Genomic DNA, 20,405 nt, shown 5'->3' with positions numbered 1-20,405 from the left:
TGCAGAGCACGGGCTCCGGGAGCGTGGGCATCAGTAGTTGCGGCACATGGGCTCAATAGTTGTGGCTCATGGGCTCTAGAGAAAAAGCTCACTAGTTGTGGCGCACGGGCTTAATTGCTCCGCAGCATGTGGTATCTTCCTGGAGCAGGGATGAACCCATGTCCCCTGCATTGGCAGGCGGATTCCTACCCACTGCGCCACCTAGGAAGTCCCATCACTTATCTTCCTTTTGATTGTAATCATCCTCACGGATGTGAGGTGGTATCTCATTGTCATTTTGTTGTGTCTTTCCCTGAGAGCTACTAATGTTGAGCATCTTTTCATGTGCTTATTGGCCATCTCCTCCTTGGAGAAATTTCTATTTACCATAATTTTTTGAATCCATTCCAATAATAGTTTGGCTCACAGCACTCCACAAAAACTGCCCTTGGTACAGCCACTGCTTACTTCAGGAGTAATTTTTTGCCCTCCTCTTACTTAAATGACCAGCAGCATTCTCTCTTATAAACATTGTGGACAGCCAGCTCTTCTGGGATTTCCTCTCTCTTCACGGACACTCCTTTTCTGTCACCTTTGCTGATTCCTCTTCAACTCCAGGATCTCTGACACTAGATGGCCCCCATGACTCAGCGGTTGAACCTCTTGTGTTTATTTATACTCATGCCCTTGAAGAACTCATCCAGCTCATGGCTTTAAATCCCATCTCCATATTGGAGACGCCTAAATTTTTATCTCCAGCCAGACCTCCTCTCTGATCTCAAATCCAACTGCCTGCTCCACATCTCCGTGTTGATGTCTGCTACCTAACTTGCCCAAAACTTATTCCTCATCCTCGACTCCAAATCTGTCCTTTTCACACTCTTCCTCATCTCAGAAACTGTCCCCTTTACTGAATTTCTAATTGCTTAGGCCAGAAACCTCAGCATCATCCCTGAGTCCTCTCTCATGCCCCAAATTCAATCTGTCAACAAATCCTGGCATCTCTATCTTTAAAATATATCCAGAATTCTCACCACTGAAAAAATTACAAGGTAGCCATTAAAAAAACATGCTAGACATTTTACTTAAAAACATGGAGAGGAAAATTGCATGCAAGTCCTACGTGCAATGTGATTCCAACAATGCAAACATGCTTCTAATGAAGATTTGAAAGAAAGCCTCAGAAATAATATCCTTAAAAAGCCACAGAGATATTATCATATTGTCCCATATTTTTCTTTGAAAATATTTATCAAACTATAAAACTTCTGGAAGACTTCAGTGTTTATAGTACTGATGGAGGTTTATGGAGCACAGTGCCATATTAAATAGCCCTTTGACATCAGTGGGGAAGGGAAATCATATTTCTGGAGACTTTTACTTGTACCACATGCTGCACTAATTGTTTTGCACATATTATTTAATTCTCTCACCCTTAAAAAAAAAGCTTTATGGAGGTATAATTGACAAACAATAAATGTTTACACTGTTTAATGTATAATTTGATGTTTTAGCATGCATATACAGTGGTGAAATCATCTCCAAATCAAGATCATGGGCAGATCCACCACCTCAGATGTATCTTAGCTCCCCATTCCTCCTGCCTTCCCAGCTCCCCAAGCAACCATTGATCTTTCTGTCACTGTAGATTAGTTGGCATTTTCTATAGCTTTATATAAATAGAATCATACATTATGTACTTTTTTTTTTTTTTTTTTTGGTCAGGCTACTTCTGAACGATCTTTTTATGGCTTATTCACATCTTATGGCTGAGGAAATCAATTCATAGACATTATATAACTTTCCCAAAATCATACAGTAATAAGATGAACCTGGAATTTCACCTCATGTCTGTCTGTCACCTCAACATGTTAAAAGTGAAGCTCCAAATGGTTAAATGAATTGCCAAAAGTTATAATACCAGTGACTGGCCAAAGTAAGACAGAAACCCACTATGCCACATGCCTCTTGGTTACTTATGTGGCTAATTGGAAAGAGCATTAGGACTCCTAGATTTCACTAAGACCGCATTTTTCAGAAGTCCTGGCCATTAACTTGACCTTGATGATGGCCTTGGACAGAAGATCCAATGTGATGTGTTTTGGCAAAAGCTGTCTTTCAACTTATCAGAACAAAGAAATCTATTTCTCTAGAAATTGCCTTTGATTTCCCTTGAATTGCTGTCCTCTTTAGAAGATACCTGAACTGAGATTAAAGGGAACCGCTTGTAGTTTGGGTCTCTCCCCTCATCCCTCCCCTCCCTCCCTTCTCTGCTCTTTACTCCTCCCTCCCTGTCCTCCTTCCTTTCTATTTTTTTTCCTCCAGTTTTATTCTTCAAAGCATTCATTTGCAGTGAATCTTCACCATGACTCTTGTTCCCACTGCTTTATACTCTAGGTGGCCTAGACTGCCAGAGTAATGCATGGGAGTGGAGCCAAAATGCTTGGTTTGTGATTCTCTAAAACTTCTACATTGTTACAGCCTGATTTCCAATTCGTGTATTTATATTTATTATTATTTATTTATATTCATTAGGCTTATAGGATGTCTAAGAGATCATGTAAGGTTTAGTATCTGCTAAGTTTAATTAGTGAGTTAGGAGTTATTTACATATCAAAAAAACAAGCTTAAAAAGATGCAAAACAGTTTATATAATAAGCAATGACACCCTGAAAAACGTATTGAAATTATTGAATGCTTGTCAGAAAGACCTTAATAGTTTTTTAAAATTTTTTGTTAAAGTGTAATTGATTTACAATATCATGTAAGTTTCAGGTGTACAGCACAGCAATTCAGTTTTATACACACACACACACACACACACACACACACACATATATACATATATATGTGTATTCTTTTTCAGATACTTTTCCCTTATAGGTTATTACATAATATTGATTATAGTTCCCTGTGCTATACAGTAGGTCCTTGTTGGTTATCTTTTTTTTTTTTTTTTCGTTATCTATTTTATACACGGTAGTGTGTATATGTTAATCCCAGCCTCCTAATTTATCCTTCCTCCTACCACCTTTCCCCTTTAGTATCCATAAGTTTGTTTTCTGTGTCTGTGAGTCTCTTTCTGTTTTGGAAATAAGTTCATTCATGTGTTTTTTTCCTTTTAGATTCCACATATAAACGATATCATATGATATTTGTCCTTCTCTGTCTGACTTCATTTAGTATGATAATCTCAGTTTATCCATGTTACTGCAAATGGTATTATTTCATTCTTTTTTATGGCTGAGTAATATTCCATTGTGTGTGTGTGTGTGTGTGTGTGTGTGTATTGTTTTTTTGAGCATGCAGGCATGTGGGGTATTAGTGAGGCATGTGTGAGGGATCTTAGTTCCCTGACCAGAGATCCAGCCTGGGCCCTCTGCGTTGGAAGCATGGAGTCTTAACCACTGGACTGCCAGGGAAGTCTCTACCACATCTTCTTTATCCATTTATCTGTCAATGGACATTTAGGTTGCTTCCATGTCTTGGCTGTTGTAAATAGTGTTGCAATGAATGTTGGGGTGCATGTACCTTTTCAAATTATGGTTTTCTCTGGATGTCTGCCCAGGAGTGGGATTGCAGGATCATATGGTAGCTCTATTTTTAGTTTTTTAAGGAATCTCCATACTGTTATGCATAGTGGCTACACCAATTTACATTCCCACCAACAGTGTAGGAGGGTTCCCTTTTCTCCACATCTTCTCCAGCATTTATTGTTGCAGACTTTTTGATGACGGCCACTCTGCCTGGTGTGAGGTAATACTTCATTGTAGTTTTGATTTACATTTCTCTAATAATTAGCAATGTTGAGCATCTTTTCATGTGCCTTTTGGCCATCTGTACTTCATAGTGTTTTAAATCATCTGTTGAAAATTGATTTTAATTGTGTGTAACTATTGTACTCTATGCATGTAAACTTAAATGTTAGAAACCATATGTTTTGACAAAATTTCTGAGGATCTTGGCTAACTTACCTATGAAAAATAATATTCTATATCCACCAGGGCAAAGTATTCAGTGAGATACAACAAACTGTGACAGCAGCTCCCATATCACAAATGCAAGCTAGAATACTCTGGGGAAATATATCAATATGAACGTTAATTGATACATGAGACTGACTTATAAAACTGCAAGCCGGAAAGGAATAGAAATCATCTTTAGAGTCTAGCTATATATGCCTCATATTCCTGGATTTATGCCCAGAAACTCAGCAGAGTAGGAAGAAAGTACTAAAGCATTTTTAAAATGATGATATTGCTGAGTGAGGGTTAAGTCAACCTGCATCCTTTCTCCTGCAAAATTCGGGGTTATAGATTTGAGATTGTGTTTATGACACCCTGAAACAGCATTTAAATCTTTTTTGTTTACAGACAGATGAACAGTATACATTGAACCTGACAAATTTTTAATAAAGAAATAAACAAAACGTTACCTTTACAAAGAGATTCTTTATGATTTCTAGACTTGTAAAACCTGCTTGTTCTTATCTCTAATATTTTCAAACATATCTTTTATTTATTTTCATGTAGCGTACCCGGCCTAGGAGGTTATATTCAGGGCAAAATTTATGTAGGTGATAAGAGAACTAAATACAGCATGGTAAAAGAAAGAAGTCAAAGTTGTTGTTTTTTTTCTTCACTGTGTAGCACAGGCAACTATATTCAATCTTATAATAACCTATAATGGAAAACAATATGAAAAAGCTATATACATATAACTGAATCAGTTAGCTGCACACCAGAAACTAACACAACGTTGTAAATCAACTATACTTCAATAAAATAAATTAATTAAAAATAAAACAAAATATGAAAAAAAAAGAACCTTTCTAAAATCCAAAGACAGCTTTCACTTTCCTCCCACAGCTTTCCCCTTCCAGTTAGAATCCCAATGCTCCCCGGATGTCTCCCCCTGTAACATGTTATCTGGCTGGTCTGTATTTCTCTTCAAGTGAGGTGCCTCGCCTGGAGTGCACTTGCTGGGACGGAATTGATGATTTCACGGGAGAGCAAGACTAGGACATCTCTTCCTCTCCATGCTTAACTCTGATTCCTGCAGTTTTCTATGCAGCACATAGTTGATTTGATGAAGAGCCTGAAGTCAAGGTTTTTAATTTAAAATATCCAACTGAAAAATATGAAATCAAGGGAACAAAAGTATCAAATGAACATTAGGGTTAAAGGTGGGAAATGAAATGTTCTAATTCCGGCAGGACTTCAGCTCTCTTTGACTTCAGTGACATGTAATTCTGGAGATAGCAAGTTCCTGGCTCTCTCTATTTTTATATGCCCCACATTCTCTGAGCATAAAGAGTGGAGAAGACACAGAATGTGGAGGTGGATGCCGATACCCACATATTTTCCAGTTCCCTTGGCGACTATTTCACCTGCCTGAACTTCACTTTTCCCATATGTAAGATGGGGCTGTTCACAGTACCCACCTCATAGAGTGTTGAAGGGATTAAGTGAGTCCAGGCATGTAAGGTGCTTAGCAAATAAGAAGCCCTCAAATGTGTTAGTCATTACAAAGGAAAAGAATAGAAACATACTATAAATTGGTTTGGTGGGACTCCAGTTCCTTTCCTTTTCTTGCCTTGCTCCAAGGGTTGAAGGCTGTTTCCTTCTCTTGTTCAAAGCAACCATCACCAACTCTGTCTGCCCATCAAACTCTCTAACCCTCATCAAACTTTCCCACCTCAGTACCCCTTACAAAGACGGGACTTTAACCTTGGGGTTCTTGGTTGCCTACCTCAGGAGAGACATTCCTTTTGAGATTGTGAATTTCATCTAAAATTTTTGCCCATCTTGTACTCTACTTCATAATACATGTGCATAATGTAAAATATTTACCCCAAGTTTTCTAACACATTTGTCACTCCAGGAGGATGTGGGTTTAGCCTATGGTTTCCAATAACTCCTAGAATGTGGGTTCCATGTTCCCAGAGTATAAACACCCAGAGACTGACTCACAGCGCTCAGGATCTGTTCAGTTAGGAAGAACTAATAAAGGCAGATCCTTTGTCAAAACCAGGAATTTGGCCTCTCTGAGGACCTGAGCAAGCATGGTTTCACTTTTCCTGATGCTGCCTCTCTCAGGGACATTTTTCTGGGGGGGAAGGTCTTCTTAGGTTGGGTTCTAAAGAAGAAGAGCCCGAAAAAGGAATTCAGTGCACCATGATTTGTTGACAGAAAAGCGGGTCTCCAGGAAAAGCCTTTAAAGGAAGAAAGGAAGAAAAATAAAGAAAGGGAAAGAGCCAGGCAGGGATATGGTCTCAGGTAAAGTCTGACTTGACCTGATCCACGGAGGAAAAGCTGGGGAGCATGAACCATCCTGCAGAACTGTTCTTCCTTTGGGACAAGGCAGCAGCCTCTGTACCTCTAAGTGGTTTGCTGTGTCATCCTGCTGGGCTGCGTGAATGCTCCATCAGGCCGGCAGCTTCCAGCTTCCATGGTCGAGGACACAGTCAATGGATCCCTCAGTCTGGACCTCATTCCCACATTTCCTTTGCTGTAAGGTGGGTCTGCCAGCCTGCTGGGTTCCCATGCCGGGAGGAATCCAACACTCCAGAAGTCCTCAGATAGTGGTGCTGGATGAAGCCTTGCGGCAGGAAAGGCAAAGCCATACCAGTCATATGCGTCTTGTTTCCATGAAGGTGAACTGCTGGCGCTCCCAGGATGGAAGGGGTTCAATGTAGTCCACGTGCTGCCACCACGTGACTGGTCGGTCTCCTTGGGGAATGGCACTGTGTCAGGGGCTCGCCAAAGCTTTCATGCACCAGCACCTTGTGGTCATCTGGCTTTATCAACATAATATTGTCACTGTAACGGGTCTGTGTGATGTCCTCTGGGATGTTCAGAAATTCTAGACCTCTTCACAGACCTCTTCCATCTATTATGATGGAAGATGAGAAAAGACACATAGCCCTGGGGCTAAACCATAAGTGTATATTGCTGCCAATTCTATGTGAATGCAAACTGTTTCTGCCCTTCTTTTTGGATTGGAATAGGCATATGCACATTTGTCAGGTCAGTGACTGCACGCCGTGTAACTGAGGCCATATTAATTTGTTCTGGCAGAGATACCACATGTGACGGGCAGCTATGGTAAAGCTACTACTTGTGGTCTACAGTCCTCTTCCAGGATCCATCTGGTTTTTGCAGGGGCTGGACCCGTGAATTGGAGACATTATGGGGACCATCACTTCTGCGTTCTTTGGATCCTGAACGGTGGTGCCAATCTCCACCACCCCCTCTCCTGGGCTATGATATTGTTTTTAATAACTTTGTTATGGTTTGTTTGTTTATTTAGTTATCTATTTATTTTTGGCTGCATTGGGTCTTCGTTGCTGCGCGTGGGCTTTCTCTAGTTGTGGCAAGCAGGGTCTACTCTTTGTCCTGGACACGGGCGGGCTTCTCATTGCAGTGGCTTCTCTTGCTGCGGCACATGGGCTCAGTAGTTGTGGCACCTGGGCTCCAGAGCACAGGCTCAGTAGTTGTGGCGCACAGGCTTAGTTGCCCCTTGGCCTGTGGGATCTTCCCGAACCAGAGATCCAACCCATGTCCCCTGCATTGGCTGGTTGATTCTTAACCACTGTACCACCAGGGAAGTCCCTATGACTATTGTTTTTGATTTACTATCTTAGCCAAGGAATTATGATATCAGAGCTCTTAGCCCACAGGCCAAGGACCCAATGAAGGGATTACATCAGCAGCCAGATATATAAATTCCTATTTTATGTTTGAGAATCAGAGAAATGATCACTGGGTGGGTTTGCAAACCTAGTGGACCCACTGTAAGCCAGGCCTTGGCCAGATCTCCTTTTATTACTCTAACAGGGGCTGTGATAAGGTAGCAATTCAATTCAGAGCCTGTGTCCAGTAGTCCTTAAAATGTCTGGGTATTACCTTCTCCCCAGTGTACATTTATGTAAGTAAATATCTACTGGTCCCTTTTAAGAGAGACCCAGGTTATCATTACCATGCATACTCACTGTGGTGCTGCAGGATCCTTATTCCTGGGGACCTGAGTCTAGGTCTGAACACAATCTGATCCCGAAACCAGGCAAGGAATTGTAACTCCTTACTGGGGTACCCTCTCTTAGGCTTGTGGTCTCCTATACTTGAATTTTTCTACTAACAAGTGGATCCTTGTCCATCGTCCATCTATTTTGCTCCTAGGGACACCATGTTCTACTATTGCCATAAGTCTCTGCAAGTCAGGCTGCCTCTTTACTGCCAATCTGAACTTGCTAGTCATTATAATTGCAACCCCTGGCTATATACCTAGGAGTAGAATTGCTGAATGAAATGGTAATTCTATGTTTAACTTTCTGATGAACTGTCAGGCTGTTTTCCAAAGTGGCTGTACCATTTTATATTCCCAGCAGAAGGGTATGAGGGTCTCAATTTCTCCACATCCTCACAAACACTTGTTATTTTCTTTTTGGTTTTAGCCATCCTGGTGAGTGTCAAGTGGTATCTTCTTGTGGTTTTGATTTGCATTTCCCTAACGGCGAATGATGTTAATCACCTTTTCATGTGTGGTTTGGCCATTTGTAAATCTGTGAAAAAGTGTCTATTTGGATGCTTTGCCCATTTCAAAAATTAGGTTATTTGTCTTTTTATTATTGAGATGTAAGTGTTCTTTATATAGTCTAGATATAAGACCTTATGAGATATATAATTAACACATATTTTCTCTCATTCTGTGGGTTATCTTTCCACTCAGTCAACGAGCAGGGCCCTCACTTCAAAAATCTGTTTACAGAGCACCTGGTAAATGACTGAGACCATACTAGATGTCAGGAATATGTAGGTCAAGAAGACATAGTCCCCATGTGCAAGAAAAGTGGAGTAACAGAACTAGGACCCTGGGGTCAGCTCCTGATTGTCCTTGGTCTTCTGGCCGCTCTTCATCTCTTCAGCCTTTCCAGCTGCCTCAGAGCTCAGTCCTGAACATATTCGTTTCTGACTACTCTCATTCCCTTGATGATCTTACCCCCTGTAAATGATTCCAAAGTGTGTAACTCCATCTTGGATCTCTCCCCCAAATGCCAGAGTCATTTATACAATCGCCTACCTGATGTATTGCCCTACAGATCGAATAGACATGGCACAGTTAAATGACGAAAACTGAACGTCTGATGTTACTTTCAAAATGTGTTCTACCCCTCACCTTCTCTCTTTCTTTCAATGGAAACCCCATTCTTCATTGCCCAAGACAAAAACCTTGGAGTTATCTTTGAATCCTCTTGTTCCCTCACACCCAATATTCCTTCTGACAGCAATCTTAACATCTCTATATTCAAGATATATGTCGATTCTAACAACTGTCATCACCTCACTCACAGCCTACAGATGGATTTGAGTCAATAACATCTCTCGCCTGGATTATTACGTCAGCTGTTTCATTCATCTTCCTGCCTCTGCCCTTATCTGCCTCCTACAGTCTCTTCTCAACATAGCAGCAAGAGAGAGCTCATTAAAAATAAGCCAGATTGTGTCACTCTGCTTGTAACCATCCTATGGCTTCCCATCTCAAACAGAGAAAAAGCCAAAGCTCATCCAGTTATCTACAAGGCCCTGCATGGCCTTGCCGCTGTGGACAAAAAATGTTTCCTGCCCTTTCAATAAACAAAGAATGTTGCCTGCCGTTCTGGTAAACAATGAATTATGCCTGCCTTCAAGCTATTAGCCACTGCAGCCACCTCAGCGGTGTGCCCAGAGGGGAATTCAGGATGGAGAAAAACAGGATACTGGCCCTAGATAGTTAAGATATATACCAAAGGACTAATCTCAATGAGCTCAGACCCTCGCATCTTCCCATATATAGAAAAGCACTAAAATCATTAACTAGAGATGTGTCTGTTTTTCTGTGACTAGCAGTAATCTTTTGATGTTTGACTACATTCTTTTTTTTCAGCAAAAACTGCTGTATATCCTGGCTTCTCCCTTGCCTCTTTGGAACAGTTCCTCAGAGCTATCTGAGAGGCTGTATCCCGGGCTATGTAGTCTTCAGTAGTGTCCCCAAATAAAACATACTTCTCAACTTGTAGGTTGTGTGTATTTTTGTTAATAGACACTCTCTTACCTGTTACCTCTCTCATCTCACCTCCTCCTACTCTCCCCCCTCACTAACTCCACTAAGCCACACTAGCTTCCTCAGTCATGTTCATGCCTCAGGGCCTTTGCACTTGCTGTTCCCTTTGCCTGGAATGCTAATTACCACTCCCTTACCTTCTTCAGGCCTCTGGCTCAAGTATCCTTGTATCTGTCAGAGTTTAGTCAGGGAAGTGGAACCACTGTGAATGTTGTGGGACATGCGATTTATTTTAAAAATTAGATCTTAACACAGATGTGGGATCAGGTGGGGAAGTGAAAGTCTGGAATGGTGGATTTGGAGGATCAGGCAGCCACTTACCACTCCTCGTGAAGCACTGGTGCAAGACAGAACCTAAGGGAAATCTGAGAAGCCAAGAACATTCAGCCACTAACGGGAGTTTGTGGCACGATCTATGGGAATCTATTTTTTTCTGTGTAGTTTACAGCCTCTGTGAGTTTATAGCCAAGGGTCTGGTGATGGGCCTGGGGCCATTTTTGACTATCTAAGCACATTTAACTTTCACATAATGACAAGAGCAAAAACATGCGTATGTTTCACATAATGCAACCGTTTCTCAAACAGCTGAAAACACATAATTCCACTTTATCCCTATCAGAGTTATTTACATCATTCTTCTTTCAACTGAGTTAAGCCCCTCTTTGCTATTCTGTAACATAAATCCTGAGACTCAAGGTTGACCACTAGTAACACATTGTATTAAATAGTAGGAAAAGGGGACAGAAAAGAAGAAAATATACACACAAATATATTCCTATTAAGGTAAGGAAGAAATATTCATAACTACTGCAGTCCTTGTTTCTGCAACTAATGATGTGAACATTACTCGTATTGTGACTTCCTGCTGTTCTCACAGGCCAATAAGCGTGGATCAAGAGACAGGAGGCATCCACGGCAAGAGTGGAAGCCATGGGGTCTGAGTCACTTGCACACGGAACTTACTCATGCCTGCAAGACCCACTAGAGGCCAGTCTTCACATAGCACTTAGACCTGACGATGGGACACTGCTGTGCATGTCTATCTCTGTGGCTTGATGCCTCAGCAAGTACCCCAGGCATGATGGGCACCTCAGTTTGAATAGTCCAGTCTTTGCCAGGGCCCAGTAGCAAGCCAGAAGCTGTTTCTCAAAGACTAGTTAACTACAGGGGACGACATAGCTTTCCTCAAAATCCCAAAGGTCTGATTTGAGGAGCCAGCCAAAGACACCACACAGCAACCCTGTCTGTCACAGACACTTTGATCACCATGAGATCTACTGGCCCAGACAGCCCAAGTGGCTGCTCAGCTTTCATGGCAGCCTGGGCCTGTTGGAGAGTCGTCTCCTCTGTACTCCACTCAAAGTGGGAAAGACTGTTGGGTTGTTGGATAGATGGGTCAAGTAGCAATCCTAAGTAGGTATGTTGCCTTCAGAAAAGTCTAACAACAGGAGGCATTCTGCTTTTTCTTGTTGATAAGGGGGCCATAGCAGCAGTGTGTCCCTACTCTTGGAAGGGATGTGCTGACGTGGCCCACACCTCTGGACTTTTAGAAATTTCACTGAGATGGTAGGCTCCTGAGTTTCTGTATTTTCTGTCTTACCATCTGGCCCCATGTGTCTTTCCAAGGTGTCTAGCTAGGATGGTTGCTGTTTCCCTGCTTGCCCAGAGGTCCAATCCACGTGAAATCATATTCTTATCCCACTATAGATTGGTAAAACCCAAACTTCCTTCGCTTTCGGCACCTCCCCCACCAAACCCTAAGTTCCAGGAACACGGAACATTGACCATTCTCTGAAGATGCGATGCCCTTGCAGGTTTCCATATACCAATTATACTCTCAATATTGGATGTATCCTCCTAATAAATTTCTACTCTTCTAAGACAAAGATAAAATGTCTCCTCTGTGAAGCCCATCCTTCACTCCCTTCCACTGTGCTCTTATAACCCTCTTTTATTCCTTGATTGTGCATTTATCACTCTGTGTAAGAATTACCTACTTACATGTGAGGGCTCAATAGCAGAGTCTGCCTTACTTCTCTTCCTACTGTAACTGAGCAGAACCCTATGGGGCCTTCCTGGGACAGATTCCTCCCCCCATATCCTCTGCTTTAGGTCCTATCTGAAGTACCTAGATAATAATATCTAATGCATATTTCCTGAGTTTTTCAGATGCTAAAACCATCACCAAATAGAAGAAATTAACTACTTGATGGCCATGAGCTCGTAGCACCCAGACCTTTGGCACTTAAGGATTGATCACCATCAACCAATCAGAGAATTTTGCACGAGGTGATCACCTACCCTAGGATGCCCCTCCCTCACCTTGCCTTTAAAAATACTTTGCTGTAACCCTTTGGTGTGTCGGAGGCTTTTGAACGCCTGTTTTCCTTTCTCAGCCTGCTCCAAACTGTTTCAGTTTGTTTGGCATCTCTGTGGGTAGGGCATACTAACTTGCGTTTGGTAACACTATCCCCTCATCTTGGCATGCTTCAGCGCATGAGCTGGAGCTCAATAAATGTGTGCTGAGTTAATTAAGCTTCCTTCTTAGCCAACTGTCTTCAAAGTGGCTGTGATTAGTACAGGGCAGTGTGAGTGATCTTAATTAGCTCTTATTTTGCATAATTAATATACTCAATTTTCTTCTCATATGTTAATTTCATAATTGCACTTGTTGCATATTTTATAGATGATACCTGGAACGAGATCCCTATCAACTCTATTCCCACCAAGTTTTTGAAATAAAACTTTACCTGATATTTAAACAAGAAAAAATCCACACATGATGGATGTAATTCATCTTATGTTGGAAGAGGCCAGATATTGTCCGTAAATGTGTGAATGAAGAATGGGTTTGCCCAAAACTTCAGTTTAGGTGGCCAGCAGGTCAAATGAAGGAGATAGGATTGGAATTTGATTATGATTAATATGTTCCTGGTATTCTACTAAAATCAATCTGAGAAAGCATGACCTAGCATAAACCAGGAAGCCCCAAAAGCCAGAAGCCAGCAGGAGCCCTCCCAGCCCTGCCCATGCCTACAGCCTGACCCCAAACTGGAGTCCTCTAGCGCCCATGCAAGGGGTCCCCCCGCCGCCTACACGCAGAGGCTGTTGGGACCTCAGGTCATTAAGTTCTCACATCACACCACTCTCATCCCTTTTTCTGATTTCACCAGAGCTAGCAAATGACCTTCCGGTTGTATATAATTTGGTTTATATCACATCGTTCTGGGTGTGCGAGTTGCAGTTCTTACTATATATTAACTAATTTGCCAATGTGGTGACTCTGGAGTATTAACTATAAAGTATTCTGACCAAACTAAGCGTCTGTGACTAAAAGCTGAAACTCTGATCCATGTTTGGCCGCCAGCCTGCCTCTACCCCTGGGAACCTTACCTTCTCCTCTACCTTCACTCAAACCACGGCATATACGATGGTTTCCTAAGCATTTGTATCTGCTTCTGTGTGGGGTCCCTGAGGACTCATATGATTCCTTACTGTATTATTTTCTTTTTGAGTATCCATCTTGTCTCTTCCTTTAGATCAGTGTTCTTCAAGTATTTTTGGCTAGCATGGCTATAAACAAGGCACCCCCCTCGCACATTTTTAAATTGACAACTAAAATTTTTTTTTCTCAAGTTTAAATCAGTGCAAAGAATATAATTTCTGGTGCATTAGATATATTTATAAAGTATTTTAAATGTATTCAACAGAATTAAATATCACAGCAATTTGATACTCACTATCATATTTTTAATAACTTAAGCCAGCTGTTCATTAATAGTTGGAAATTTTATATTGTCCCTTTTTGCTCTTTATTTCATATTTCCATTCCATTTCTCCTGGAAAAAAATTTTTTAAATTAATTTATTTATTGGCTGCATTGGGTCTTTGCTGCGCACGGGCTTTCTCTAGTTGTGGCGAGTGAGGGTTATTCTTTGTTCGGTGCGCAGGCTTCTCATTGCGGTGGCTTCTCTTGTTGCAGAACATGGGCTCTAGGTTCGAGGGCTTCAGTAGTTGTGGCTCACAGGCTCTAGAGTGCAGGCTCAGTAGTTGTGGCACATGGGCTTAGTTGCTACACGGCATGTGGGATCTTCTCCGCGCAGGGATTGAACCTGCGTCCCCTGCATTGGCAGGCAGATTCTTAACCACTGTGCCACCAGGGAAAGTCCCTCTCCTGGAAAATTTTATCCTAATGTAATATATTTTTGTCCCTAACAGTATTTCATTTATCATTCTAGCATAATTCTCTGCAATATAGAAATTAAATTTTATTTTTATTTCCTGTGACCTAAGTCTGTAAATATTTTAAAATATCTCCTAGTTTGAGATACTATTACTACCAGCAGATTGTTAAAGTACCATACATATGTTACAAATTTTATGGATAATTATTAAGCATAAAAAGTAAAATGTTTTTGGAAGTGCATCTCAATGAGATAAAGGAGGCTGCATTTAAAAAAATTTATGTATTTGTGGATGAATAATTTGTGGTACTACTATTGCTAGAAGGTTTGATAGTAATGATAATAAATGTGTTTCTTCTACTATAGAGACAGGGCTTAACAGCAGTTCCACTCCTGTTTTTCAGTGCTACAAATATAGCTTGGAGAAACCTTGTTCCCATGAAAAGAATAGATGGGAACGGAAGTAATTTTGTTGTACTAATGCCGCTACATTTTTTGCACTTCATCTAAGTTATATGCCAAAATCATACAAAAATTACGTTCAGTCATCTGTTAGCTGATGACTTCATTCCTGCTGCCTTCAATTTTGTTAATTGAAAAGAATCAGAATCACAGGACTTGTTCACCAGCACAGCTTTTACAGTCTTTAATGACCTCAGCACTGTTGGCAGAATGTTGAACTGTACCTTTTACATCTGAGGAAACACACCAGAGTTAGAATCAGGTTGGGACAGAGCTGTGCCTTTGTTTTGTAAAGAAGATGAAGAGTGACTGTGAAAGGGAAGATGGGAAGGAGGACCAGCCTGACACAGGTACCCTCCCAGGCTGACTTTTAGGAAAGCTCTTCCTCTCATAGAAGCGGTTGTGAGCATTTGGGAATAGACGCTCTGGTGCTCATCAGAGGTTCTTAGCTACCTTATCTAAAGAACTTACCCATTTTAATTTTTTTCTTTTTTTAACCTTTTGGGTTAACTTCTCCTAATTTCTATCTGTGTTTTCTCCAGTCTAAGAGAACTGGACATATCTATAGATAATTATAACCAGCTAGGAAGACATTTAGGAGCTTGAGGGTATAGACGCTGCTTCTACATGTTTAACAAATGTAATTATCTGACATTACTTTTAGAGGACATTCAATTGGTTCATGTAGTGGACATCTGCTGCTTTTGCCTACTCAGCATTCATTTCCCTTTTACTAACAACACATCCTTTTTAGGGGTAGGGACACCCTCACTAATTCCCAGCCATTTGTTTTGGTGGGGCTGGACTCCTTCACTCCCTTGATGTTTCTGGCTTCATGATGGGCAGGAGCCTTAAGCCAGTCTCTCAATTCCAGGACTTTGGCCAGAGCTGGTGGGATTACTGGCCAGGAGAGTGCAGTCTGGAGCAGCTGCAGGCCACGATGGGGAGAGGCCCTACTGGAGGGTGATTCAGCCCAGACAGAAGTAGGGAGGCAGGATGTGGAGCTGGAGAGAGACCCGGTTCTGATGATATCCTCAGAATCCACTGGTCCTAGTCATCACCACCCTACACCTGGACTCTTTAGTTATATGTGCCAGTGCATGCTCTCCTTTGCCCCAGTCTGCTCTGGCCCTGTAACTCAAAGTACCCTGACTAATGTGGTCTCTCTAGTAAAAGTCTTTCTACTCCCCAACACCAATGAAAAAGTGGGAATTGTTTTGTAAATATAGATTACTGTATGAGGTATACATCTACACTCAAATGCAGTGAAAAAGCATTATTTCTTTATTTTCAGTGGGCTTATGTAAAAAATTTTTTAATTGTGGTACAACACACACAACACGAAATTTTCCTTCTTAACTGTTTTGAAGTGTACAGTTCAGTTGCATTAAGTACATTTGCATTGTTGTGCACCCATCACCACTGTCCATTTCTACAACTCTTTTCACCTTGCAAAAATGAAACACTGAAAATAGAACTCCTTATTTCCCCCTCCCCTAAGTCCCTGGCAGCAGCCTTAATTTTTTTTTAAATTTATTTATTTATTTTTATCTATTTATTAGCTGCGTTGGGTCTTTGTTGCTGCACACGGGCTTTTTCTATTTGCAGCGAACGGGGGCTACTCTTCATTGTGGGGCGCAGGATCCTCATTGCAGTGGCTTCTCTTGTTGCAAAGCATGGGCTCTAGGCATGCGGGCTTCAGTAGATGCAGCACATGAGCTCAATAGTTGTGGCTAACAGGCTTAGTTGCTCTGCAGCATGTGGGATCTTCCTGGAGCAGGGATCAAACCTGTGTCCCCTGCATGCGCAAGCGCATTCTTAACCCCTGCGCCACCTAGGAAGCTCCCAGCAGCTTTAATTATATTGTACATATAGAAGCTTGTGTGAGGCTAATACCTGAGGGAAATTGTCCTCTGAAACGTGAGACATTTATTGTGCCTCTCTTGTTACTGCAAGTGACATTTGGGGTATCCATTTATCACATTTGCTGTTTGTTCTACATATTGTTGCACAATCAATACTGAAATAAAATGGAGGTAAAATAACTCTGAACCTAGGGAGGTGTTTTTTTTTTTTTTTTAGTGTGTCATCAGTGTGTCACCTCAGAAAAGGAAGATAACATTTTGCAAGAAATTTTTAGACTTTATTTTGTCTTTGATACCTTTGACAATCTCTGAAGTTTGGAGATATTAGTTTCTGTTAATGAAAATTTTTCTGGATGATGTTTATTTTGAAAGGTCTTTATCTGGAGTGGATGGGTGTATTGGTTTCTTAGGGCTGCTGTAATGGAATACCACAAACGGGATGGCTCAAAACAACCAAAATTTGTTCCTTCACAGTTCTGGAGGGCAGGTGTCAGCAGTGTTTGTTCGTTCTGAAGGCTCTGAGGTGGAGTCTGTTTCACGCTTCCCTCCTGGTGTTCTTGGCTTGAAGATGCATCTCTCCAATCTCTGTCACATGTAGTTGTATTGTTTTGTTGTTATTGTTGTTTTCAGGCCCCCTTGTTTTATGAGGGTTATAAATTAGTACAAAAATAGATACTTTCAGGTAACCAATTGTGTCATCCAAGATCACATTACAACATGGATATAAAATTGACAGGTCTTATCCAATTTTGACATTCTTGTACCCTGGGGGTGAGCGTGGGTGCTTAACAAAGTTTTTTTTAACTGAAATATAGTTGATTTACAGTGTTGTTTTAGTTTCAGGTATATAGCAAAGTGATTCATATATATATATATATATAATATATATATATATATATGTTCTTTTTTTTAGATTCTTCTCCATTATAGATTCTTACAAGATATTAAGTACAGTTCCCTGTGCTATATTGTTTTTTAAACAGTGAAAACAGGAGCCATAGTGTTTGTTTTCTGATGACTATAATCCAACAGGAGCTTTGGATCCAACACTGTGACATATATAATGTTTAGTGTTGGTTTTCTTTACTGTAAACTTTTAGTGGTTTATGTTTCAGGTCAACGGACACAGTGCGGAAGAGCCTTAAAAGCTAAAGCGCTCTCTCCTTCAGGACTGAAGGTGACTTCAGTTCCACGGATGCTCCAGGCCGATTTATAAACAGCTAAATTCTAGCTGTAGGTACCTTTAGAAAATACCTTATAAACTAGTAATATAGTTCAACAGAATGTTTTCTGCACTAAAATTTCACAGATATTACAATTCTTAAAAAGAAGGTTTTGAAACTGTGCACAATCATCCCAGAGCAGATGGATTGTCCTGGGCTAACAAACAACCCCCCAAATCCCAGAGGCTTAAAACAGCAGTGGTTTACTAGCTGCTCACACTACATGTCCAAAGAAGGTCAGAGGGAGGCTCTGCTCACTAGAGTCCCTTAAGGATCTGGGCTGAAGTAGGTATCACCTGAACATGAGCAAAAGGCATATTGGTTCTTAAAGTTTCCACTTGACAGTGACACACATCATTTCCACTCATATTTCACTGGACAAAGCAAGCCACACGGTGATACTTGATTTAAAAGGAGGGTGGGAAATGCAGTTCCACCATATTCCCAGGAAGAGGACAATTGGAATATTTGTGGACAGGCCTAATGTCTACCCACCCTGAGTGGCAGATGGATATCTAAAAGCAAACACAATTCTGGTTGTTGGAAACGTTCTAACTTAGTACCATAGAAAAGAGACCCGAATGTCAGTCAGACTCTGGAGATGGGTGGCAAGTTCTCAAATGTCTTTCTTCTGCTTCACTATATACTTGCCAGGTTACCTACTATCTGATATTCTGTGTTCACTTTTCCTGTAAGAACTATATGGTGATTTGTATAGGTCAGCACTCTAAAATTTCTCCTATTTCAATATTCTTTTACAATAACTTCTGAACAATTACAGTTGCTAATGAGTTTTGTCATCTAGAGTCTACCTTCACTTTTGATCTCTTTCCACCCACATCTGGGACTTTTAATTTTTTTTAAGTAACCTCTGGCCAGAGAATTGCATAGAACTCAGTTTTGCCACTCATTTGTATGCATTTAGGTAAATTACTTAACCTACATCTCCAAGGCCCAACTGCTTTACCTATGAAGTCAAATAATAATTGCTCCTATCTTCTAGGGAATTTTGAGTATTAAATGAGGTGATATTTGTAAATACTACCTAATATGGATATTAGCTAAGTCTGACAAAATGCTTATTAGATGCCAGCACCTCAGTGATCCATGTATCATGACCCACTTAGTTTTTATAACAACTCTATGAGGTAGATATTATTACCCCCATTTTATAGATGAGGAAACTGAGGCACAGAGGTTAAATAACTTGCCCAGAGGCACACAACCAGTAAGCAGTGGATCAGAAAGGGGCAACACCAGGCAGTCTGTGCCAAAGACCGTGATTTTAACCTCTGTGTTCAGTGGAGTGGGACATAGTAGATGCTCAAAACGTTTTGCTTATTTTTATTTTATGAATATTATTATCGTTTGTCTAAAATGAAGCCCTACAGTTTTCTCATGGAAAAAAGCTGAAACTCTTCCTTCTTGAAAAATGTGATATTTGATAAAAATGCATGAATTCTTCTAATATTATTTAGACAGAAATGAATAATAAACCGTAAGAGACATCATGGCATCTGTCTTGGTGTCTCCTGGTCTGTCTTGTCCTCTCTCTCCCTCCCTTCCCCCTTTCTCTTGGATCACTTGCTCTAGGGGAATCCAGTGGCTGTGTCTCATGCCATGAAGATACTCAGACTACTCACGTGAGAAGGAGCTGAGGTCTCTGGCCAACAGCCAGGTAGACACTGAGGACTGCCAGAAATCACGTGAGCGAATGTGGAAGCAGATTTTCTCCCAGTCCAACCTTCAGATGACTGCAGTCCCAGCTAACAGCCTGACTGCCATCTCATGAGAGAATCCAGCTAAGATGTACCCAGATGTTTGCCCCACAAAAATGGTGAGACAATAAATGTGATTTTCAGCTGCAAGGGGTAATTTGTTACACAGAGATTAATAATTAAAACAGATATTGGTACCTGGAAATAGGGTGCTGCTATAATAAAAACAAAATGTGGGAGTGGTTCTTTAAAGGAATTGTTTTAAATCTTTTACCTTTCTATATAAATTTCAAATTATCTTGTCAATTTCTTTATTTAAGTATGCTAAGATTTTGGCTGGGATTACATTGAATCTGTAGAACAATATAAGGGCCACTGCCCCCCAAATTGATACCGCCAATCCACAAACATGGTATATCTCTTCATTTAATTAGATTTTCTTTAACTTTTCTTTGCAATATTTTGTAGTTTTAGATATATAGCTTTTACATATCTCTCATCATTTTTATTCCTGATATTTTCATGCTATTATAAATGTTTGTAAAACTTCCTATCATCACTGGCAAATAGAAATACAATTTTTTTTTTGATGCTACATAATTTTTAAAAATTTCAGTTGTTCATTGCTTGTAAATAGAAATTCAGTTTTTGTGTGTGTGAGCATTGGCCGTGTATCCTGTGACCCTTTTACATTTCCTTTTTTGTTCTAGTAGCTTCATTATAGATTCAATTGGATTAGCTATGTAAATCATCATGTCATTTGAAAATAAAGACAGTTTTACTTCTTTCTTTCTTTTTTTAAATTAATTTTATTTACTTATTTATTATTTTTTGGGGGTACACCAAGTTCAATCATCTGTTTTTATACACATA

Source organism: Hippopotamus amphibius, chromosome 3, assembly GCF_030028045.1.
Source record: "Hippopotamus amphibius kiboko isolate mHipAmp2 chromosome 3, mHipAmp2.hap2, whole genome shotgun sequence".
Classification (NCBI taxonomy): Eukaryota; Metazoa; Chordata; class Mammalia; order Artiodactyla; family Hippopotamidae; genus Hippopotamus; species Hippopotamus amphibius.
The sequence above is the reverse complement of the archived record's forward strand: the minus strand, read 5'-3'. Positions refer to the sequence as shown.